We start from the raw sequence: 27,007 nt of genomic DNA, 5'->3' as shown, positions 1-27,007 counted from the left end.
CTTCCTCTGACTTCTATCAACAATATCTTCCTCATTAGTGTATCTCTTCCTCATCAGGTTATCTCTCCCTCATTGTATCTCTCCCTCTTTGACAAAAATGACAAAGACTTGTCATCTTATTCATGCAAATAGAATAAATTCAAGTTCTCCCTCTATCACCTTGCTTGTGATTGTAAATCTTCTATTTCAACTCCTTCATTACTTTAGGCAGTTCCTAAAGTATGATCCACTGCACCAAGTTGTAAAATATGACATTCAACTTAGCTAATGTAGGGCACCACACTAACTACTCAAGTATCTTGATATAGGGGTATCACCCCTAGCTTATCTATTAGATATTCATATGGATCCTTAGGTAAAGCCTTTGTGAATATATCAACTATTTGTTCCTTAGTATTCACATATTCCATTCTCACTTCTTTGTCCTAAACCAATTCTATCAAATAATGATATTTGATTGCAATGTTCTTTGTCTTTGTATGCATCAAATGGTTTTTAGAAATGTTTATAGCACTTGTATTGTACAATAGATTACCATAGGTTCTGTGATTTCCTCTTTCATTCCTTTGAGTAATTGTTTGATCCATTCCACATTAGTAAAATTCACTACAAAAACCACATATTTAGCTTTGTGAAGTATGAATTTTTTTCTTACTAATCCACATAACTAGTCTCTTTCCCACAAAAAATGCTCCACCACTTGTACTTTTATTGTCATCAATGTTTCCATCCTAATCAACATCTTTATAGGGTCTTAATTAAAACTTGTCATTTTTCATGTAGTATAGACCATAATCTTCTATCCCTTTAAGATATCACATTATCATCTTGACAACCATTAAATGATTCTCTTTAGGATTTACAAAAAACCTTGTAACAATCTCAATAGCTAAAGAAATATCAGCTTTTCTATATACTGCATATTAGAATTTGTCAATCATAAACCTATACATTATTTGATTAACCTCAACAAAATCATCAATTTTGGTTAGTTTGTGTCCTATCACCATGGGAATGCTAACTGGTTTTGAATCTTCCAAGCCAAAATTCTATAAGATTTCCTTTACATACTTTGACTGAGTAATGTAAATACCATATTTCATTTGATACACTTTCAAATCAACAAAGAATTTAATCTCTCCAAACATAGACATCTCAAATTCTTTCATCATCTCATCTGCAAATTTCTTGCACAATCTATTTAGTCCTCCAAATATGATATCATCAACAAATATTTCAACCAAAAAAATTCTTTTACCTCCTTCAGTCATTGTAACACCCCACCAAGGGATCCAAAAGAATTAACCTAAAGTTTTAACTAAGTTTGCCAAACATTTTTTTTAAAAGAAGAGTAACATACACATCAATCATAAAGTAGCAAAAGCAATAACATACAATCATAATTAAGAAAACATCACAGATTACATTCCTTAAGAATCCCAAGATGTTGAATCACATTTAAATTTAATTAATACTAAGTCTAACAATGATCGCATCCACATGAAAGAATAATTAAAAGTCTAAAGTCCATTTAAATAATATACATTTGTCCCAAGTGCCACTTATCAATAAAATTTGGAATGCTCAATCATCCATTGTACATGTCACAAGGTATGAAAGGCTCAAAGAATATACATGTATAAAAATAGATTACATCATCCTTTTCAGATCCATGAAACAAGATAGAATACAATAAGTGAAACCATCCATCACAATATACAAGAATAGAATGAAAGGAAATGCAGAAAAAGAAACTCCAACCATAGTATTAATGGATGGATCTCAACGGTAAGAGTAAAAAGAATTACCACCTGACTGTGTGGTAACCCAAAAAGGCCCACTCCCACCGTGTTAAGGAGATAGTCTCAAGTCCCAAAATAGATCCAAGATCATCTAACTCAAAGGATCCAAGATCCAAGATAAATCGACATCTATACCCAGAGGTACATAAGACATGAAGGAAGCCTACTATATAAGTGGGCAAGTGTTATCACATGAATCAACACTAGAGTTACCTTGACAGTCTAACTTGACCTACCCCCCTAGTGACTCTATGCGGCATTAGTATCCTTTCATACTGACAAGGCATACTAACGATGCATGGTCGCAACCAAGAATTCTCTCTACTCCTATCCTAGTCTACACTAGCACTAAAGGCATAGGTGAGAACATACAAAGACTCTTGTTAGATTCATTTACTCTCATTTAGTGTAGTGTTTTCACTTATTAAACAACTTATAATGGGTTACCTTGGCAACCACTTAGGGCCCCAACCTCCATTGTAAGTCACTTCCTGACATTACATATAGAAAACTTACCCTAAGCTCATGAAATCACAAATCAAAGAATCATAAAATATAACCTCATTCCTATACAAGTGATTGGAAAGCATCAAAAGATAAATCACAATAACCCATCAATTCTCTACAAGCAATTGGAGAGTATCCCAAAAATATTGATCGAAGACTCAAAATGGTTATGTCAAGTAGGTCATAACTTTCATCCCGTTATCCCATAATAACATTGAAAACAATAAACAAAAATATAAACAAACTCATCAAAGAGCGTACCAACATATTACCATGGTTGAGTTTAAAAGATCAAGATCAGTTCAACATAATACTGCAATCAAAAAACTCCCAAACCTCTGGTAGATGTCCTAAAAGTGTTTAACACTCTAGTCAACCCAAATCCAAAGCATAATCAACATATAGACAACAGTGTAGGTTTCATAGTTTGGTTTGATTTTGAAAACACATGTTTGAGTTAACAGTATGGTTTCAGTTTCTAGTTTAAAGTATGTTTCAAGCAGATAAAATTCACAGTTCACCCTTACAATTAACCCATTCTTATAATTAAATAATTGCATAATTACCCCTATTCAATTACATGTCAATTATTCCAAATAATTTAAGGGTACTTATTTATTTAAATTATTAAAATAATAAATTGTTGATTTTAAATAAAATATTTTATAATTTCATTAAAATCAAATTTATTAATAATAATTAAATAAACCTAAGACTTCACTAAATATCTTATTAATTATTAAATATTAATAATTAACAAAACTATTTCATAATTTCATTTAAGAATTAAATTAATAATTAAAACTTATTAATAAACATTACTCAATAATAATTAAATTAATAATAAAAAACTTATTAATAATAATTATTAATTAATAATAATAAAATAATAAATTTTTTATTAAAAAAACAACGTATATTTATAAAGCTTGTCAGTTTTTAAATAGTCATGCGGCTTCTTAAAAGGGCTACCAATTGCGAGCCAATTGTGGTTGCAGTAAAAGTACCAACTACTACTACTGTTGCAATCTATACTGCGGTCTACGCAGCAGAGATTGCAACCAAAAAAAGAAGAAAAAAGGAGGAGGGTGGGGTAAAAAACCACCTCCCCTCTTCAAGATTATTTTTTAAATATTTTTTACTTTATTATATAAAATTTGTATTTTAATAAGTTCAAAACAAATATCCCCTGCCAACTTATGTATAAAAGTAAAAGTCCCAGCAATTCTCTAATAGGGTAAATACAGTAAACCAATCAAAATTTTAATTTAAAAATTCCAATTCATTTCAAAACCCTTCCCTGTTTAATTTCCACTTTTTAAATCTACTTGTAAGAGGATTCTAATGATATTTCGATCACCTCGTATACAAAAGAAAACCACATGCATACCCAAAATTTCAAATTACAATATTGAAATATTCATTATAAAGAAATTCAAATATGCAATGCACAATCATGAAGAAGACAACAAAAATTAAAAAACATAATTTACTATGCGAATTAAAACACAAGAATCTACCTGGATTCTGATGTTAAATGGCAAACACCCAAAAGATTTGTGAGAGAAATTTCTTCCCTCAAAACCTTCCCTCTAAAATTTCCTTCTCCAAAATTTTGGTCCCTTGAAAAATGAATCCTCAAATGCTGATAAGGAATTCTCTCCTAAATTCATGGCACTAATTGTGCGATCACCTAAGAGGACTCCTTGCTCACCAGTCTTTAACTCTTTATTATATTTCTTTTGTGTTTTCATGCAACTTTATTGCACTATAAAATATCTTTATTTGATTTCACTTGACTTCTCTTTTTAATTGATTTATTAAATTTTAATCTCATCCATACTTTATGCAATCTTAAAATTCTTTAATAAATTAATACCTTTTCCATTCTTTAATTTATTTTTAAAAAATTAATTGATAAAATATTTATTAACTTAAGTAATAATAATATTTAGCATTTATCTAAAAATAGACTCCCAAATATATTATTATTAAATTAAATAAACATTGTCACATTCTAAAATTTAAACTTATAATTTCATCTTTAAATTTAATTCTTTTTTATCTATTTAATTTACAAATTAATTAAGGTGGAGAAGCGTTTGCTGCCGGCTGGGCTAGGGTTTTTCCCCTAGCCTGTTCTTGGTGTTTGATCTTTACTATTTTTCTATTCTATTTGGATTGCTAGCTATTGGACATAATTTGCATCGGTGTTTTTGGAAATCTTCTGCAGTCGATTTTGGATTGGGGTTTTATTGTTTGCATGGCAGGGCCTAGGATTTCTTCTTTGTTGGTGAGAACAGATGGTTCTTCTCCAACTATGCATGCAATGTGATCTAAATCATTTTATTCAGGGGAGAGCTCCAAGCTAAAAAAAGTTAATGGTTTTTTTCCGCGTAGCCATGATCACCCTGTTCTGGTTATTCCTCCAATGGCTGTAATGGAGGACATTGATTATTGGACCAAGCATGCTTTGATATGCAAATTTCTTGGAATTTGGATTTCCCTATCTGCTCTTGAGGCATGGATCCACCGCTCATGGCAGGTGGAAGGCGATATGGAGATTATGTTGGCAAGGAATAGTTTTTTTTTTGTTGTATTCTCTTGCATGTCTGATCATGATCATGTTTTTGAAGGAGGCCCTTATTTTTACAACCATGTGGGGTTATTTGTCAAACCTTGGGAGTCAGGTTTTAATTCTGCTGAGGATCTCCCTTCAACAGTGCCAGTTTGGGTTCGCTTGCCTCGTCTTCCCTTGGAATTTTGGCATGAAGAAATCCTTCGAAAAATTTTTGCTTTGTTGGGGAAGCCGGCTGTGATCGCACATCAATCCCTCAATAAAAAGGTTATTTCTTATGCTAGAATTTGTGTTGAAATTAATTTGAATAACCCATTACCAGATTCTTTGGAAATTTGTCTGAGGGATTCTTCTTGGGTGCAACAGTTAGATTATGAATCCCTCCCTTTCCGTTGCCGGATTTGTCATGAGTATAGTCATTTATAGCGTCAGTGCCCCCGTAATTCGAGTTTCAAAGGAGTGGATGGTTCTACAGCTGGCAATGCTGGTGGTTTGGCAGATACTACAGGGAAAGGATAATCTCAAATGGCTAATACTACCAAGGGGATGAATCCGCAAGATGCTATAGGTAAGGGTAAGGCTTAAATTCAGGATAAGGATGGATTTACCCCTATTCACCCTCGAGCTAAGGGACGTGGTCAAAAGAGGCCTTTGAAAGAAAGATTATCTGATTTAGGTTTTAACCGCTTTGAGGTGCTGGATAGTATGGTTCTAGAGGAGGGTATTCCTCCTCCTATCTCTTCTGATCCAGTTTTCCCAGATGAGAGATCTGTTCCTAATGATGCTTGTGGGGCATCTCAAGTTGTAGAATATCAGAACTGTGAGGTCCCTGTAGCTCATGTGACAGAGGCTCCGGTGACTCCTGCAGTGTTGGAGGATAATGATGTTGTTTTGGCTAACTTGGTTAAGGATGTGCTACCATCAGGTAAGGGCAAGGGATCTCCTCTCCCCTTGGGGTTTTTGCCTCGACCCTTTAAACAAGCTTCTTCTACTCCCCCTCTAAGGAGTGGGCGCAAAATAGACCAAGAGAAGATTAAACTCATAGGAGATATATTGATTGAGTCTAGTTCAGTGAAACCTTTGGATTCTCATTTTCCCAATTCTACCCAATGATGATTATTCTCTCATGGAATGTAAGGGGGTTGAATAGCATCCCTAGAAAAAAGGCTATTCATAACTTGGTGGTTGATCATAGTCCTGATGTTTTTTGTATCCAAGAGACTAAGCTCTTTGTGGAGTCTATGGTCCAACATGCCTCTAGTATTTGGTCTCGTGGCCAATACCAGTGTGTTGGGGCAACAGGCAATGCTGGTGGTTTAGCTATATTTTGGGATCCTCAAAAAATTTCTCCTATTGGCTGGATGTCTTCTTGCTCAGCTCTCTCTATGGTAGCTTCTGCTCTAGACTCAGGAGAGGTAATCATGGTTACTAATGTGTATGCACCTGTTGATCTTGTGGGAAAGGAGGAACTTTGGGAACATATTCAATATGTTAGAAATTGTCATCCTTGTCATCCTTGGGTGTTAACAGGGGACTTCAATTCATTTTTAAGTCTCGAGGAGAAGCATGGTGGTTTGGCTAGATTGGGGCCTTCTTTTGTTCTTCTTTCGCAACACATATCTCTTTTGCATCTCTCTGATGTTAAGCCTTCTAATGGTCTCTATACCTGGAATAATCGCAAGACTGGTGTTGCTGCTATCTCAGAATGTCTGGATAGATTTCTTTCTTCTTGCTTCTAGGTTAGTGGCACCCTTACTATCTCTTCAGAAATCCTTGATTGGATGGGTTCAGATCATTGGCCAATCAAATTTTCTACAATAGGGGCTTATGTTCCAAAGCATCCTCCTTTTAAGTTCCAGTTGATGTGGCTTCGTGACTCCTCTCTTCATGATTTTGTTTTTTGTTGGTGGAAAGATGGTGCTACTACATATGGTATTGTAATGTTCTCATTTTCTAAAAGGCTTCAATATGTTAAAAGATAGCTCAAGATATGGAATAGGGAATGCTTTGGGAACCTTCACTTTATGAAGAGGCTTGCTCAAGAAGATCTTGATGTCATCACAAGGGAGATTAGAGATCGAGGTTTCTCAGAGGATCTTGGCAAGGCTGAATCCCTTGCTTCTAGAGCTCTAGAAGAATGGGAACTTCAAGAGGAAATTTTTTGGAAGCAAAAGGCTAGAGTTGATTGGCTCCAGGAAGGTGATCGAAACACTTCTTTTTTCCATAAAACAGTGCAATCTCGTCGGAATCAGAGCACTATCTCTTCTTTGGTTAATTCTCAAGGTATCCAACTAAATTCCTTGCCAGCTTTGTTCTAGGAGGCTATTTGGCACTTCTCTACCCTCTTCTCTGAGGACTCTCCTCTTGCTGATAATGAAGAAAATACTATTTTGTCCTGTATTCCTTCCCTTATCACTCAATAAATGAATGATTATCTCATGCGTCCTATCTCTTTGGAAGAGCTAGAGGAGGTGGTCTTTGGCATGCCTAAGGGGAAGGCTCCTGGTCCTGATGGCTTTCCAGTTGAATTCTTTCAGTAATTTTGGGACATCATTAATCATGATTTGTTGGAGGTGGTTAAAGAATCCTATGCTAGCAAGCAGATGCTTCGAGCTTTGAACTCTACATTCTTGACTCTTATTCCTAAGAGAGAGGGTGCTAATCAATTGGAGTTTTTTAGACCAATTGCCTTATGTAATGTGGTTTACAAAGTTATTACTAAGTTGATTGCTGAGAGACTAAAAAGGTGGCTTCCCATTATTATCTCAGAAGAACAAGGTGGTTTTGTTGCTAGCAGGCAAATTTTTGATGGGGTGGTTATTGCTATTGAGGCTATTCACTCTATGCCTACTTCAAGGGAGAGAACCATGTTTGTTAAGCTGGATATGGCTAAGGCCTATGATAGAGTTAAATGGAGTTTCCTAAGGAGTATTCTTCTTTCTTTTGGATTTAGCTCTGACTGGGTGAGTTGGATTATGAGTTGTGTTACTTCTACCTCTTTTTCTGTTCTTATTAATGGTCAACCTTCTCAACTATTTGGTGCTTCTAGAGGCCTCCACCAGGGTGACCCTCTCTCCCCATATCTATTCATCATCATGGCTGAAGGCTTGGGCAGATTCATTAAGCATCAGGTGTCCCAGAATTCTATTCAAGGCTGACGATGGGGTAATGGCTTATCTTCTCTTTCCCATCTTCAATTTGTTGATTATTCTGCTCTTGCTGATCTTGCTAGGATCAAGGAAGTTGAAGCCTTTCGACATGCTTTGGATGTTTATTTGGTAGCTTCAGGCCAGAAAGTTAATGAGCACAAATCTTCCATTTATTTTTTTAACACTTCTGATTCTATTCAGCACAGGATTGTTGGTATCCTACGGTTTCAAATAGGATCACTTCCTTTGACTTATCTTGGCATTCCTATTGCTATTTCCAGGCAGCCACATCTTTTCTGGCAAAATTTGATTACCAAGCTTCAGGATAAGGTAAATCATTGGACTCATAGATGGCTTTCTACTGCTGCCCGGGTTACTCTTCTTCAAGCTGTTATCCAAGCTCTTCCTACTTATAGAAGCATGGTTCATGCTGCACCTATTTACTTTCTCAAGGAGTTTGATGCTCTTTCTCAAAAATTCCTTTGGAGTGGTAATTTGTGTAGTACTAAATGGATTTTGGTTAATTGAGCAACTGTTTGTAAGCCTAAAAAGGAGGGTTGTCCTGGTCTTCGATCTACTCTATTGAGTAGTTAAGCTTTGGTTGCTAAACTTGATTGGTGATAGTGCTCTGGAAAACATCAACTTTGGGCTCGTATTACCACTCATAAATATTTTCATGGTGCTGATCCTTGCTCTGTTTCTGCACTTCCTCTTGAAGGTTGTGGCTCAATGGTTTGGCATACTTTGAAGATAGGTGCAATGTTGGTGAAGAGGAGTCTATTCTGGATATGTAAAGGAGGTTCTCAGGCTTTGTTTTGGTCTGATTCTTAGGATGGATTCCCTTCCATTTTATCCATATACCCTCATCTCCAGCCTCTTTGTGACTCTTTTCTTGCCGCTGGATGGGATAAAGTGGCTCATTACAAGACTCCTTATCAATTGGGACCTGTTGTTGGTTACAGATGGAAGCATTCTTCTTATTGGCCTCCTGGAGGTATAGACATGGATCATCAGGAGCTTTCTCAAATTCTGGCCTCTAGAGAGTGTTCTTCTTTGCTTAGTCCAGATGTTTTGGCTTGGGGTGGTACCTTGTCTGGTAAATATCATGTCTCTGCTGGGTATAAGGAGATAACTAGACAATTATTTGGGGATGCTAAGGTCCCTTGGTGGAAGAAAGTTTGGAATAAAGTTTCTTGGTCCAAGTGCAACTTTTTCATGTGGCTAGTGGCTCACAACCGTTGTCTTACCTGGGATAATCTTTGTAAACATGGATTTCAAGGCCCCTCTTATTGTGTTTTGTGTGGTAATGGAGAGGAGTTTGTCTCCCATATGTTCTTCCATTGCTCCTATTATACTCAGATATGGCACCTTTGGTGGAGCGCTTGGGGTTGCTCTTGTTAGCATGCTTCCTCTTTGCCTGAGTTTTGGGCCCGCTTGGGTAGTGCTCCCTCCAAGTCTTCTTCTCTCCATGCTGCTTGGATTGCTGGCCCATCTTTCATGCTTTGGCATATCTGGTTGGAGAGGAATCGTTGCATATTCCAAGATGTTTGGCTTGGTTTTTTGCATCTTTGGTGAAAATATCACATTCTCTTTAGGAAACTATTCTTGTACAGTGTGAGCTTGATGGGGGTATGGATCTGGTTCATCTTGCTATCTGTAATTGCCTCAATTTTTATCTTCAGGATGGAGCTGCAGCTCATAGGTTTCCTTCTATGTCTAGGCAGCTTCACCATCAGAGGAAGGGTTGGGTTAACTGGGATGGGCACTGGACTCCTCCTCCCTGTGGAGTTCTGAAAATTAACACTAATGGTTCTTCCCGTGGGAATCTTGGTCCGGCTGGTATTAGCGGAGTGGCTCGTTGTAGTTCTAGGGATGTTAAATTTTTCTTCTCAGTTCATAAGGGTGATTATACTAACAATCTCATGGAAGCTCAGGCTATTTTATATGTTGTGGAACAATGTTTCTTGCGGGGATGGAGTAAGATTATCTGTGAGTCTGATTCCCAGGTGGTGGTGAACATGCTTTCTTCGCAAGAGCTTGAGGATGTTAGTTGGTAGCTGGCCACTGTTGTTAAGTAGATTCTTTTCTTCTCTTCCTCTTTTCAGTTCATTAGGTTCACGTATATTCCTCATGAATGGAATAGAACTGCTGATTGTTTAGCCAAATGGGCTTCTAGTCATGATCTAGGTTGGAATATTAGGGATAGGAGGCAGCTGTCCTTTGAGATGGTGCAAGAATTTGATGATCTTGTTGCTCAGGATCGAGCTCCTTGTTGAGCTCTCCTTGTTATATATATTCCTTTCTGCCTTAATAAATTTTTACCCCTCTTTTTGGCACTACAAATTAATTAAATATAATTAAATATTAAAAATATCATAACAAATTTCCATTAAATTAAATCATTAATTTAATCTTTTAATTAGACTTAATTAATAGAAAAATCACCAAAGACCTATAGTATGAAATACAAAAACCCATCATAGAAAAACACATACAAGATCAAACTAAAGGGTTATAATCACGAATTTATGTCATATGGCACATTCAAAAGGTAATCAACTCAGATACTTGTCCTAATTTTTTAGGAAAAATGAGTTTAAAGGTTAAGATTTGGACTTAAGAATTTATCTCCCCTCTCTTACCATTGAGATAATGTGATAGGGTATGCTCATCTTGGCAATTCAAGGAAGTCGATACCTAGTACCTGTAATCTGCATAAAATCCACACATGTACAAACACATAAATACTAAGCTAAATAGGTAATGGTAGGAAGTGGTGCATCGTGTAGATCCTGACTAGTTGGTGACTACAGCTACCTTCCTTAACCACATCAGAAACATCATACATAAAGAAAAAAAAAATGCACAACATACACATGCAATATGGGGTAAGTATCCATAAGAAAACACATCTAATAATCCATCTAACTTATCATCATCAATAACTAAAATCACTGTAATAATCATCATGCATACATGAAGTATAGTAATCTCATCATATAAGCAATTGAATGCGAAACAATATATGATAATCTCACAACAATACTACTAATAGTCAAGCATAAAGCTGGCCTAAAAGAGTTCAGTAGTGATAGAAGAAATGTAAACTAGGGGTAGGCACTATAGTCTTCAAGTATAGGTTGTCATTGTCATCAGTTTTCTCAAAACCAATCTTTAAAAGATAATTTTGCAATCTTTCATACCGTGCTCTGGGAGCCTTATTTAAACCATATAAAGCTTTATGCAATCTACATACCATGTTATTATTGTTAGGATCAACAAATCCTTTAGGTTGTTCAATGTAAACCTCATCTTCTATTATCCCATTCAAAAATTTTGACTTAACATCCTTTTGATAAACTTTGAACCCTTTATATGTAAAGTAAGAAAGTAGAGTTCTCACTCCTTCTAGTGTTGCAACTGGGGGAAATGTCTCTCCATAGTTAATTCCCTCTTCTTGAGCATAACCTTTGCAAACTAACCTTACCTTATTCCTTATTACTTCACCATTCTCATCTAGTCTATTTGTATACACCTACTTGATTCCAATAATATTCTTGTCTTCTGGTCTAGACACACAAGTGATCAAGTTTTATTATTTTCAATCTCGTAATTCATAGCTTTAATCTAGTCTTCATTTTCTGATGCATCATTCACAGTTCTAAGTTCATGTATGCTTAGCAAGCATGTATAATTTCTTAATCCATTCCTAGTCATTGGTTCATTTTCTCTTCCACTAATAATTTACTCTATAGGGTGATGTCTTTTGACATACTTTGACAATCTTGGCTCTCTTCTTCTTTCTTTAACAATAGGCCCTTTAGGAAATTCAATCTCAGGTTCACTATGTACATCTTTGTCTGGTAACCCGACATTCCTCTCTTGTAATCTAATCTCATCATCAAACTGTAACTCATCTTCTGAATGCAACTTGAGATCCATTGGATGTGACTCGGTAGTCACTGATTCTGGTTGATTAGTAGCTTGGTTTACAAAATCATCTGTAGTCATGTCTTCATAGTAGTACACAAAATTTTTGTAATCTTCAAGTTTCTACTTTTTTTCTTCTTCATGAATTTCTATATATTCACCAACTTTTACATTGGCACTTTCCACAATTTTGTTAGTGTTAGTATTTAAAAACTTATAAGTTTTACTTTTTTTTAGTAACCAAGGAATATACCTTCTTCACCTTTACCATCAAATTTAGCTCTCCTATTGTCCTTTAGAATGTAACATTTTCTTCCAAATATCTTAAAATGTTTGACACTGGGTGAGTGTCCATACCACAACTCAAAAGGTGTGATGCTTGTACCTTTCTTCACATGTACTCAGTTCAAGGTATAGACAACTATACTAATATCTTCTCTATAGTATTTCAAAGCAACATTCTTCGCTATCATCAATGTTCTAGCACAATCCATCACCAATCTATTCCTCCTTTCAGCTATCCCATTTTATGGAGGGGTTTAGGTGTAGAGATCTATCTTTTAATTCCTCTAACATTACAAAAAATTTCAAATTCATTTGATGTCTACCTTTTTCAGATCTAAGACATTGTAGACTTTTACCAGTCTCTTTCTAAACTCTAGCCAAGTATCACTTAAACATTTGAAAAGCATCAAATTTCTCTCTCAAAAACATAACAATCATCATTCTAGAATAATCATCAACCAATAACATGAAGCATTTGTCACCTTTGTAGCTTTCCACACTAATTGATCCATATAGATTAGTATGAACTAATTCCAAAATTGTATTTGAAGTATGAGTCTTACTCTTAAAACTAGACTTTTCCATCTTCCCTAACTGACATTGTTTACAAATTACATTATTAGGTTTCTTCAGTTTTGTTGTGGTTTCACAACACACACCCCATTTCACTTAGAAATGGGGACCCGCTACTTTATTTTTTTGTCTTTATAGATCCCTAGTTTGGGGTCTGAGCTTTTTGTAGTGTTTTGACTAGTGTCTTTGGCCAATCTAGGTCTCAACATGAAAACCCAAATTTTGAAAATCAGAATCTAAGGGACTAAGTCATTTTTTTGCAAGAAAATTCTTTGCACCTAGCACACTTGTATAGGTGCACTAGTGCACCAAAACAATGTAGAAATCATCTCCCTCTTAGATATATGTAGCAGCATAGTTGCACATCACCAAGCGATGTGTTGAGCCCTAGGTCTGTAAAACCTAGGACCCTACCTTTTATGCTTACCTTATTTTTCTCTCCTCTGAGTTCATTTGTCATTCTAGTGCAACTCTTGTAGGTGCGCTACTACACCTCTTCTCCACCTCACCTACATAATACAAAGCAACAACATCCAAAAAGAAGTTGTGCTACTACGCACCTATCTAGGTGCACAGCTTCACACCTTCCTTATTGTCAAAACATTAATCTTAAAAAAATTTAAAAACTTCTAAAAGATTACACCTTAGTAAATGTGCACAGTTGTACACCTTTTTAGGTGCACAACTATGTACCTTTATCATAAGCATCCCTTAGAAAGAATTAAAGGGTGCACATTTTACACACCCCATGAGGTGCGCTAAATGCACACCCCTTCTTTTGCACCTATGTGATATAAAGGGTGCACACCTAGCACACCTCATGAGATGTGCTAGTGTGGACTCTCATATCTTAAAAGATTACCAAGGGATTAGGTGCACCTAACACACCCATGAGGTGTGCTAGGTGTGCCCTTTTTTGTTTTTTATAGTTTAAATTTGGTTTTTGGATGTTTTCATCAATTAGGGTTTTTTGGGTTTTTTCATGTCATCATTAGGGTTTGTTATTAATTGATTTTTCTTTGACTCCAAACTAATAGACATTGATTTTGTATAGATTAGCTAGCTTCATCATTATCCTCTCTTGCTATAAAAATGGTCCCAAAACTAGTGGTTTTCAAGTTTCAAGGTGTTCCTACAAAGTCATGCTTCCAAGATGATTATTCAGAGATCTAGGATATTGAACTTGGTCATACAGACTAGAATGTGTTCCTGGTGTTATGCAACAAATCCATAGAAAGGTCCCCATTGATATCTTCTCTTATTTGATTGGGACTAGTCAACACTGCATCACACCCAGTATCAGTACAATCCTTGGAGCTGATCATGACGCTAGCAGAGAACTATGTTTCTGAAGAAACGATCATGAAAAGTATAACTAGAGAGATTGTACTAGATCTTCAACCTAAGAACATAGAGAAGGTTTTCCATCTTCCAAGGGCAAATTAGTTTATCAGATTAACCTATCACCAAGTAGAAAGATGGTATAGAGAACATGTAGAGGAAGCATCCAAAATCATGTAGTCCTCATACCTCATTGAGAAGACTCCTCTAGGGCATAAAGTAGGTAAAGTGGACATGACAAGGGGTTGCATGAAAGAATATATCAAGTATTCTATAATACTTTTGAGTAGAGTTATGGGGTTACTGGCATCAGGATACCTAAACATATGGATGGTGCACTTTATTGAGACTATTAAGACAACAAAGATGCCAATTGATTGGGCTTCCATTCTTAGTGAGAACTTGGATGAGTAGTTGGTGATGGTTAAGAATAATCTAAAGTTTTACATGACAACCTATTTGGTGTACTTGTTAGTTGTAAGGGCAATAGATTATTCGGGACTCTTCAAAAAGGGCAACATGCAAGATGCAATTGCATGGACCTATATAGTGTATCCCTAGTTGGTGAAGAAAAAGCTTCCAAAGCACAACAAGGAATACAAGATAGTGAATGATGCTTTTATATTTTCAATTATCTAGTTCATCAAAAGGGATTATGCAAAGAGGATGTCAGATGAGGCAGTGACTAAGATTTTAGAAGTTGGCACCTATTACATCCAATTTTAAACATTCACTTATTTGAGGATAGTGGGTACTACTATCAATATCAAGAAGCTCCTTAGATATCCAAGTGGCACACTTATATTATTGGAGATTTCTCGATAACTCTTGTCTACTTACAACAAAGTAAGGAAGCAATATAAAATAATCTAGGTCTGACCTATTACTATAGGACCATTTAGTGTGGTCCGAACACAAGATATTCCATCTTTTGAGCCTAAGTGGGATTGGTATCCCTTGAAGGAATATAACTCTCCTTGTCCTTATTTTGATAACATTGGAAGAGTACAGTACTTAGCAGGCAAGACATTTCAACATGAAGATGCAATTGAGGACTACTGGATGAACGTGGTAGACAATTACGATATCTATATAAGGGATTATTGTAGGATGACTCTCTATATAAAATTAATTCTTTGAAGATAAAAGTTCATTTAAATTTTATGCCACAAGATACTGAGGATGTCCTTGATCCATTTTATAAAAGAGACAAGATTTGTGATTGACCCATCGTGAATGCTAAGATTGATAAGGAAGAAAACTTGGATATTAATCACAGGGCAAGGCATGCCATCAAACTGACCAAGGATTGGATCAAAAGACCTTTCAAATTGAATCCAATTCCTCAAGCAATAGTCTTCCATGCTACAACTTTCCCAACAAGATGTCAAGGAGCTAAGGTAACTATACCCACTTTTATACCTCAGTCCCTAGTGAGGCCAAAAATAGTGCACCAACTTGGTAGATAAGTTTGATATTATAGAGATCGAAACGGTAAAAGCAAGAGGAAGAGAACTTCTCCCCAACAAGTTGATCGAGAAGAGGAACCAACTCAAGAACTACCATAGCATAAGGAAAAAAATGTACAAGGGTTAGAGAATGTGGAAGCTATGTAGACCCATGATGACCCTCAAGTGTCACCAACTGAAAAAGGGCAAGGAGGAACTAAAGAAGAAGTAGAAGAAGTGTCTTTTCCTACTCAAGAGGTACAAGCTTCCCCATCTACTCCTAAGAGAAGAAAGATCAAAATTCTAATCAAAAGGAGACAAAAGGTGATTAGAAGAGTTATTCCTTTTCCATCAGTATTGAAGGTTATCCTAGAGGAAGGGGAAGAAGAGGATGATGAGGACAAAGAAGATAACCTTCCTTTGAATCAGAGGACTCGTCTTACTAGAGCCATAGAGTTGGAATGGAGAAGAAGCTCCACATTTACACCACCATCCATTCCTGAGTAGCCTATTCAATCTACCACATCATAAGATGAGTTGTAGAGATGGATTGATAAATAGGATGGCGAAGGAATTGATTTCTTCTAGATGTTAGATTTTGATTTTACGTCAGTTAGCACTACACAGGTAGGAGATAAAACAAGGGATACTCCAAATAATCAACCTTAATAAGAGGATTAGAGTTAATCGCTATCATAGCCACAAGGACCCAAAGCAGCTCCACCATCTCCAAATCAAGCTACATTTTTGGTGGATAAAGGTTTAGCTACTCCTCTCCCTCCAAGCACTAAAGGAGAATAGGTACAAGTCGAATAGGAGGAAGAGCCACAACAAATACCCACCTATGAAGTGTTGGAGGAAAGGAAAATATGTGAGCAACCTCAATAGACTTCCCAAGATACAAAGGTGAGAATAGTGGACTCAATAGATACAAGGACTCTCAATGTGAATCTCTCACAAAAGAAGAAGACTCTGGAGAGGAGTGATAAGGGGAAAAGCATATCAAAGAAAACTCCTTCGTCATCAAAAGGAATATATTTGATGGAGCATGTTCCAAGATGGCTGAGAAAAGAGATTATTAGAAATAAAAGGCAATGATATGATACTGAGGAGGAAGGAATGAGAGAATTGATTTAAGTTCTTAAGAAATCTAAGTCACCACCAATAGCCATTGACCTTCATCATGAGTGATCAAAACTAGGATTTATTTGCTCATGTTGTTATCCCTCCTCTACATGCATATATTGAAGAATTGAATCTGAAAGATTTTAAAATTAGGGAGGTTGTGCTTGGGAAACCCACGTTGGACACTGCCAAGTTGATGGTGAAAAATAAGGCTAAAGAGGTGTTTAGGCACTTAGAGCAAGATGACACAGAATTGATAACACTTCAAAAATAGAATGAGATCTTAAAAGGATATTTGAATGAAGTTGTTGGTCTGCTAGATGATCCTAAATATCCTGAGGAGACTTTGAATGCAACATTGGAGAAAAGGGATAAGGAGAGGATACAACTAGACCCACTTTTGAGAGATTATCAGCAATGGTGAGAGAGTTTTGAAGAAAATGTGTGCAAATTATACAAGGAAATCTTAATTTGCTACACCATATGCAAGATAATGCGGATAAGCTAGTGGCCAATTTGAACTAGGATTTTGGTTTAATGGATGAAGTACATACCTGGGGTAAGGACTTGCAAGCACTACAGTTTATAAAGGTCAAAGGTATCAGATGTTAATGGAGGTATATACAATAGAAAATTTGAATAAAATTGATGATTGGATAGAGAATATTGTAGATGGTAATTAAGTAATGGAAACATTACATGTGGAGAATCATAAGCTCAAGGATCAAACCCAAGAGTAAATTTTAAAGGCAAAGAAACATTATAGTGATGCACACTTAGATATTTTTGAAGATGATTCAAGGGACAAATTGATGACTATGGAAATATTTGTTGAACAATTCCAAAAAAAAATTGAAGAATCTTTTAATGATGATGATATTAGACAAGCATTTAGATCTAAAGAAGCATTATTAGATTTAGATGTGAAACTGGGGGATTTTGTAGAGACTTGCATCAAGGTGGACAACTATAGGTAGAAAGTAAAGGACAAATGTGAAGCCTTAGATTTTCCAGATGTAGCTCAAGTCACTAAGATTATTGAGAAATTCAAGAGCAAATACCCAAACATAGCTCTGGTATGAAGGAGAATAAAACCCAAAAGCTAAAATTTTAGTTTTGACACTTGGTAAAATTTTGCATTTTTTGAACCTACTTTCGAGGTGCGTAGGTGCACTACTTCCAAGGTGTGCTTTTTTAGAAGTGCACTGCAAGTTTTTGAAGAAGTCAGAGGTGTGCTAACAGTTAACTACCAATTCTAAATTTAGAGCTTTCCATGCATCAGAAACTCATTCTGATGGTAGTTTAACTCCTATAGACACCTAGTGAAGATGGAGCTTCTATTTTTGGCACTTCTAGAAACTCCTACATCATCTAAAGGCTTTCTTCTTCTTATTTTCTCATGATTTTTTTGTTATAAAAATGTAAAGATGCATGCATCCATTTAATGATATAAATATGATGGAGTCCTACTAAGCACCAGTTAGAGAGTTAGTTTGTACATAAATAGATTTGTTTTATTAGTTTAGTAGCATATTTTTGCATAAAGAGATCTCTCACTTTCAACACAAATTGAGGAGAAGATTTCTTATAAATTTAGGAATGTAACATGTATTGCAAGCTGGCATTATTTTGATGCAATAATATATGCTATTGGTGCTTTCATTTGGAGTGTAGTGCTTCTTCCCTAAGTGTGTTATATTTTGTGGATATATGTTCATGGAATGCAATTGAGCCAATAGTTTTATTGTGTTATTATAGTTGTGTGGTCTTTTAATTCTAGTGTTTTCTATGGGTCTAAAAATTCTAAAGACGTACTTAGTTTGAGAAGAGATCACCCCTTTTATTCCTACATAGCTTTTCGTCTCGCATGAGTGCACTTTTCGTGGCCTTGCAATTTGATGAAAAGTGAAACATCTTATGGTTACTGAAATCCCATAGACGATTGCATCGGTGGAATTAAGGAAGTGTTGCTCCTATTTTCATTGGTTACCAATTGATATTTTTAAATGCTTAACTTGCAGATGCATTGTTTCTGTGGCTTATGTCCGTTAAGATTTTTACTTTTCATGTTATTTTCTTAAGTTTCTTGTTACACTATCTTCATTATTTTCTTTTCTAACCCTTGGTTAAATTAGGAATTCATATAGTTGCATTGTTATATTGCATTCATCATAAAACAAAAAAATTCAAAAATATATTTCTTTCTATGTGGTTTGTATTTTGAGATAGAAAGTAGATTCAAAATCTTAACTGAGTTGTTTAAACACTAGAAAAGACCTCCTTGTGAACACTCACATTTATCTTCTAATAAGAAAATTCCAGTAGGTCACAAGATCACCCAGAACCTTGGAGTTGATCCTAGATTAACTTTTCAAAAGAGGAGTTTGAAAGGATTCAAGTTGTTAATACAAAATGATAGCTCAACAAGTTTTGGCAAACCTCTAACTCTCTTCATCTTACTAATAATGACCAAGTTATCAAAATTTACATGATAATATTGTGTACCATAGCCACACATCATCAAATTATACAACAAGACAAGTAGCTTCATTCATGTCAAGATAAAATATATTACCTCTAGTCTGATCACTACAACCAATGAGTTCACCATCAGCATCATAAACCTTAGCCTTTCTATTTCCAAATTTAACTTTACATCCTGAACTATTCAACTATGACACAATCAATAGATTATAGTTAACTCCTTCCACATAGTAATCATTGTCACATATGATCTTATCTATCAATTTTGTTGATCCTTTTCCTCTTATTAGATAGGGTGCATCATTTCCAAATCTAACACTATTACCATCATAATACATAAGAGAGTTGAAATTACTTTTGTCTCCAGTCATGTGATTGGAGAAACCACTATCAATGATCCATATGTCACTCTTGTTCACATAAGAAACTAATGAAGTTGCCTCATCTTCATCATAATCATCCTTCATAGCAACATAGACATCTTCATCATCATGATCATCTAATTCTTCATTGGATTCTTCTTCAATAATGTAGAAAGTCTTCTTTCCTTTGTCTTTATAATCTTTGTTATTCTCATCTCTTTTACCTCTATATTTTTATCCACTTTTATTGTTCTTCTTCTTTGGACACCTTGCAACAATATGACCAACCTCATTATAATTGAAACATGTGATAGGTAACTTACATCTATATTTCCCTTTGCCTCTATGAAATCTCCTAGCCAACAATGCTTCAAGCTCTTCTACACGATATTCAACTGTATCATACTCACTAGAAACATATTTGACCTTTTTATTTCTCTTTTCTTTAGGCTCTTTTAGTGACAATTTAGCCTTGAAAGGAGATTCAACATTCTTTGTTTTGAAATTATCAAAATTTGAACGCTCAAAAGTAGTAAGTCTACCAACCAATCCTTCAAGGTTCAGATCATTACCATGAGTGCATCTTAGTTCTTGTATAGTAGAGACTAATAGAATAGATATGCAACAGGGTTCTCAACACTTTGCTAATCAAAGTCTCATCTTCAATTATTCCATTTGATCATCTGATGGCATTAACAATTTCTTTGACTCTAGCACAATACTGAACTATATTCTCACCTTCTTGCATTCTCATTTCATTAAACTTACCTTTGAGACTTTCAGATTTGGCTCTCAACATCCTAAATATTTTTGGAAGTATTACACTCTTTGATGTCATAAAACTCATAATAGCTTAGGAAAAATGCAATCTCCAACATTGCCTAGCTGTGTTCTTTCTTTTGTTTTAGTTCTTTTTGTTGGACCATACCTCTAGTAATTTCTACATACTCAATAGTTATAGTTGATAGTGCAAAGTGTCCAAGTCCTCCTAGATGCAACTTCATCAAACTTTTCCATGTAGAAAAGTTATCCTTGTAAATCTTAGGTACCTTCCTTTTGGGCATTTTGATCTTTAGCTTCTAGTACCTTCAAACTATTTCCTCACAAGCACCAAAGCTCTTATACCAATTTTTGAAATATTTAGAATAACTGATAGGGGGCTGAATTAGTTATCCAAGGTCCAAATGTACAAATAATTTTTTTTAGTACTTTACAAATTCATATCCATATGTTTGTATCATGCATGCATCCAATAATTCCATAACTTAGTAGGTCACTGTCCTAGGTCAAAATAACTTTGCAAAAATGTAAACATTAAACACCACAAACTCATTCACACACTTTGACACAAGGATTTAATATGGAAAACCAATTTGGGAAAAACCACCTATAACATGCTACCAAATTTCACTCTTCTGAAGTGAGCCCTATAAGTAGCCAACCCTACTAAAGGTTACAATGCACATTGTTAAACGTGACCTAGTTAAAGGATTTTGATCACCCTATTAGGAGTGACCCTTGTTAGAGGACTTTATAACATTCCATTAAATTTCACTTGGGTAAAGGATTTAAAAATGACTATTAGGTCAACCTTAATCCAAAGGATTTATCCAAACTGATCCAATGGTTAGAAAGTAATAGGAGGACTTGATTTAATAATAATACACAACTCACTTACATATTACAAATCTTTGGTTCAGTCTTTCATTTTTCTTGGCATTCATACTCTTCATGTATTATTTCTTGTTCACCCTTCAAGCCTTCAATTCCTTAATCCTTCTTTCTCAATATACCAAATGTAGATTCATCCTTTTGGCCACCATATGAAGCAACACCTTCAAACTCTTTACAACACTTTTAAAAACCTCATTTTCTTTTGGCCTTGTATACCCTTATAAAGAGAATTATGACCTTTTGTCACTTAATCAAAATCATCCATCTTAGGGTTAGGTTAGATTCATTGAATCCTCCTTTCCATTAGGTTCCCTCTAGAAACTTCTCTTAAAATCTTCCTTAGATTCACCTCAAAATGTATTATCTTGAATTAGGTGCCTCCAACTCATCAAGATTATCTTCCACATGATTCACACAATTCAAGAAATAAAATTTGTCATCTTATATTCATCAAATCTTCAATTTAACTCTTTTTTTCCGTCACTCGGTATCCACATTGTTCACTCGGCAATAACAGTCTTTTGATGCTCGGCCAACACTGGGTTGCTCAACATCTACTAAGTCTTCCTCATTCAATCACCATTGTTATTTCCCCAATGCTTGAAACTTACTAAATTTAATTAATTCTTGTCATTTACTATATTTTATGACACTCAACACGTATTGAATTGTGATTGGCCTGAACTAAGTTTTCTTAGCTTACACTATTTGCTTGGCAGATACTTTTTATGAAAACACTTCTTCTTGGCTTAGCTAAAGTAACCATTCACTTTAGCCTTAAGTAGATCAACAATACACAATATCATCAATGTCTTACTTGGTCTTATTTCTCCTTTTATACATCATTTAAGTCAACCTTTCTCTAGGTACTATTGTTATGCCATCTTTTCAAATCCACTTCATCAATCAATCAAATGATAAAATTCAAACCAAAAGGAAATTATCTTACCAACAAGTAGCAGGTTTGACATCATTGACAAAATAATGATTATTCCATAGTAATTTCTAAACTTCAAACAATTTTTTTCAACAAGAGCTTCCAACTAGCTTGCACACCAAGAGTTTCAAAAACTAATAACATCCACAAGAAGAGTCTTTAAACCAAGAGCTTCACCAAGAAGAGACTCTCAAGATCTTACACACTATGACATGATGAATACTATCAAGAATACTAGAAGCATGGTTTGGGAATGGTTCAAAAGGACATGGTTGTTAAGCCTAATGGGTTCCAGACCAAAAATGAGTGCAAGATAGATCAATTTATAGCCAAGATGTAAGAGGTTAGACATGAATGAGGAAATTCACATTTGTCATTTAAAGTTTGCAATTTGGCACAATATTCCTTAGAATATCTATGATAAATATGATGTAATATTCAATATGTATGATTCTATGACACATATAAGTCAACACAACTAAAAGTAGAAGATAATATACGACAAGCTTATGACACATCATAGCCATGTTTGTAGACAAGAATCTATGGCAAGTGTGGCGTATTATACTCATTTGTAAGAAAGAATATATGCCAAATATGACACATATTAGTAGTGTGTAGAAAGAGAATCGATGATGTATTACGGCATGTCTTAGTACTGGGTGGAATTTTGAATTAAAAATTCATAATCCCACACAAATGGAAATTAGTAAATTATAAATTATAAATGGGAAAATAGGACTTCAAAATTTGAGAATTCCCATAGTTCGCAAAGATGGACCAATTAATTTATAAATATTAATTAATTGATAACATTGGTTAATAAGAATAATTAGTAAAGTGGGATTAACAAAATGATTGAAATGACAAAGGAATAGATTATGAGTTATCTAATCATATAGGATAAAATAGTAAATGATTGACCAATTTAGTGAAATAAATGCAGGATTATCCTTTCGATGAATTTTGATAATTATAAAATTCAACTAGGATGATGGTGGGTAGAAAAAATCCATGATCAAATTAATTGGATGATTAGAATCGATGACATGTCAAGGATATATGACAAGGATTAAGGAGATGCAACTTTTAACAGACATTGTAAATGCCACAGGATCAAAATTGATTGATAATAGTGATCATAATAACATCAATGAACATCATCAATGTTATTAATTGATTGGATAAGGCCATGATTGGGGACCACATTGAGGGACTTGACAATGTTGATGATTGGATGATAAAAATGACAAGTCAACCTAGCACTGAGGGACATGGTTGTGCTAAGGTCATATTTGATAGGTTTGATATATTAAAAAGGCAATAAGGGATACAAAAAATTCCTAGGTTTGGATACGTGATGGTTGATCAGGAATATTTGACATGTTTTAGATCAATTAGGGTTAACTCAAAATGTTTTAGGGTTGATTTGGGACATTTTTGGGTTTATTAGAAAGGATTATGATGATATTGAAATGGTTTAGGGTTGATCGTATGAGATTATAATGATTTTGAAATGATTTAGAGTCAGTTCTAAAAAGTTTAACTAAAACAAGAACCATTCTAAAATGATCTATAGTTGATTTGAAAGGGGGTACAAATGATGAAGAACATGTCAAAATATTCTTGAATGGTGATCAAGTTGGCCAAAAGATCAGAATTAGTGAAATTAAAAAGTGGGAGGGAAGAAGTGGCCTTGGGTGAAGGGGTTAGTTGGTGCCTCCATTGTAGTGCATAGTCTCTTCTCATAGAGAAGAGGGAAAAAAGCATGGAGTATGGGACCATGCTTCCCATTGATGTTTTGAGACAATTTGGAGGTGATAAGAAGAGAACATGTGTATGGAAGAATGTTGATTAGTGCAAGCCTTTTGAAGATGTGAATTTAATCATGATAAGAGAGGGATGTGTATGGAAGAACTATCATTAGTATGAACCTTGTGAAGGCCTAAATTTGATTATGTTATCATTGTCATATCCTCCTTGGTTGTGGGTAAGAGCATAAACTTGGGTCAAAATTCCACGAAAGTCAATTCTACGGAATGAGACCTTTCTAGAAACAGGTACTTGATTTTTACAAATTGGGTACCCATTACAGTTCAACCACCTGATCCATTTTCAAACAATTGGGTACCCAAATTTTGAATAGGATCGGGTGCCCAAAGTGCTTTTTAAAAATCGGGTACTCAAATTTAAAGAAATCGGGTACATGATTGGTTTAAAATCAGGTACCCAATTCTGAAAAAGCTACAAAACCTGCTTTTTTGGATTTTTTTGCCCATTTTTACTCAGTGCAAAATGGGAGCCTAATTTTAGCATAGAAATAGGAGCCCATTTTAAGATTTCTACAGACCCCCTATTGCTCTTTTTCGACATACCAGGTATTTTACTTTGTTTTCTACTATTTTATTTCATTGTTTTCTATTTTACACTTTATAATTCCATCAATTTATTATATTTTTTCCACTTTCAATATGTAAAATTATAAATTTCCATTGTTAATAGTTTAATCTTTAGATGTTTCAATGTATTTAATAAAAATTACAATGTTGAATGATTAGATAGAAGTAAATCAGATTGTTTAAACATGTAATTACATTGATATTTTATATTTATTTTAACTAAATAGTAATTAATTATAAATTAGTTTGTAAATCATATAACTGTTAGATTGTGGTGACTGATTAGGAAAGTACTGTACATACTTCATAAATAGTGGGGTTCAGGGCATCGCCCCAAAAAAAAAATTTTGGGCAATAGTCGACATGGTAGCTGACATATGGCCAACATGTTATAACCCTAAAGCGGTTTAATACTTGTATAAAAGGGCTTAGGGTTGGGTATTTTTCATAATGTTGTGATACAAAATTGGTTCTTGTGGCAGTATTGAGCTATAAGGGATTACAGATTGTAATCAGGTTGTAATCATTGGATTGTAATAAGATCAGACTTGCTGTTTGGTGGACGTAGCCCAGGGATTGGGTGAACCACGTTAAATCTTGGTACCTTGTGTTCCTTTCTGTGTGTTCTATTATTTTCTGTTATTGGTTATATTTGCATGTAGTTTTTATTTCTGTCTGTGGTTTCTCCTAATAAGTGGTATCAGAGCAAGGTTGTCTTTCAGTTATCCTCTGCAGGAAAGTCTCACGATTAAGTGGTAGTCTCACAGTTGAGTGGGAGCGATGGCAGATGAGGGTAAGTTGAGGGTTGACAGGTTTAATGGGCAGAACTTCCAGTTATGGAAGATGCAAATGGAAGACTATTTATATCAGAAGGATTTATGGAAGCCGTTGGAAGGAAAAGCCAAGAATCAGGGAACTATGTTATAGGCTAAATGGGATCTTTTGGATAGAAAGGCACTCAGAAGTATTCGGTTATGCTTGGCACCATCGGTGGCATTTAATATTAAAAAAGCAAAGATGACAGAAGATTTGATGAAAACCCTAGCAACACTATATGAAAAGCCCTCCGCTTCAAATAAGGTATTTCTCATGAAGCATTTATTTAATATGAAAATGGCAGAAGGTGGATCTGTTGCAGATCATTTAAATGAGTTTAATACTATTACTAGTCAATTATCTTCTGTGCGTATCAATTTTGATGAAGAAATTAGGGCTCTCTTGATTTTGTGTTCTTTGCCTAAAAGCTGGAATGGCTTGGTAACGGCGGTGAGTAATTCTGTTCCTAGATCTTGTACCCTAAAATATGATGATGTGATCGGTGTTATTTTAAGTGAGGAAACTCGTAGAAAATCCTCAGGTGGATCTACATCAAGAAGTGCTTTAAATGCACAAAGCAGGGGCAGAACGACTAAAAGAGGAAGTAACTCTGGAAATCATGGGAAATCAAGAGGAAAGTCAAAGGGGAGGAGGTCTCAATCGAGAGGACCAAATGATTGCTGGTACTGTGGGAAACCAGGGCACAAAAAGAAAGATTGCTGGAATCGAAAGAAAAATGAAGGAGATAAATCAGATGGAGACAAGGAGGCAAATGTTGTAAGTAACAAATCTGAAGAGGATGCTTTGCTTCTATCTTTAGAGAGTGTTGATGATTCATGGGTTTTAGATTCTGGTGCTTCATTTCATGCTACACCTCATAGAGGTTATTTCATTGATTATGTCCAAGGGGATTTTGGACTTGTTTATTTGGGGGATAATGAACCCTATTAGATTGTTGGAAAGGGAAAAATTAAGATTAAGTTGTAGAATGGGAATCATTGGCTACTACATGAGGTAAGACATGTTCCAAAACTAAGTAGAAATTTAATTTCAGCAGGGCAACTCGGTGATGAGGGTTGTGTAGTTACTTTTAATGATAAAAATTGGAAGGTTTCAAAAGGTTCCCTTGTAGTAGAAAAAGGTGTGCAAGTAGGCACCTTATATCTTTGTACAGGTCATATTGTTCCTTCTACTTTGATTGTTTCAGAGAAAAATGAATATTCAGGAACAATTACTACAGTTGAGTAGGGAGAACAAATAGTTGTTGTAGATTCTGATACAGCGTTGTGGCACAATAGACTTGGGCACATGAGTGAGAAAGGTATGAAAGTACTTCATTCAAGGAAAGTTTTACCAGGTCTAAAATGTGTGAATATGGATTTTTGTGAAAGTTGTGTGTATGGAAAACAAAAGAGAGTGAGTTTTGTAAAGACAGGGAAGGAAAACAAAAAGGAGAAATTAGAGCTTGTACATACAAATGTATGGGAACCAGCCCAGGTATCTTCCCTTGGTGGCTCTCATTATTATGTTACATTTATTGATGACACAACTAGAAAATTATGGGTTTATTTCCTTAGACAGAAATTTGATGTATTTC

The sequence above is a fragment of the Cupressus sempervirens genome, chromosome 11 (assembly GCF_028749045.1).
Source record: "Cupressus sempervirens isolate cs-2001-9-10 chromosome 11, ASM2874904v1, whole genome shotgun sequence".
NCBI classification, from domain to species: domain Eukaryota; kingdom Viridiplantae; phylum Streptophyta; class Pinopsida; order Cupressales; family Cupressaceae; genus Cupressus; species Cupressus sempervirens.
This window is presented reverse-complemented; position numbering follows the sequence as displayed.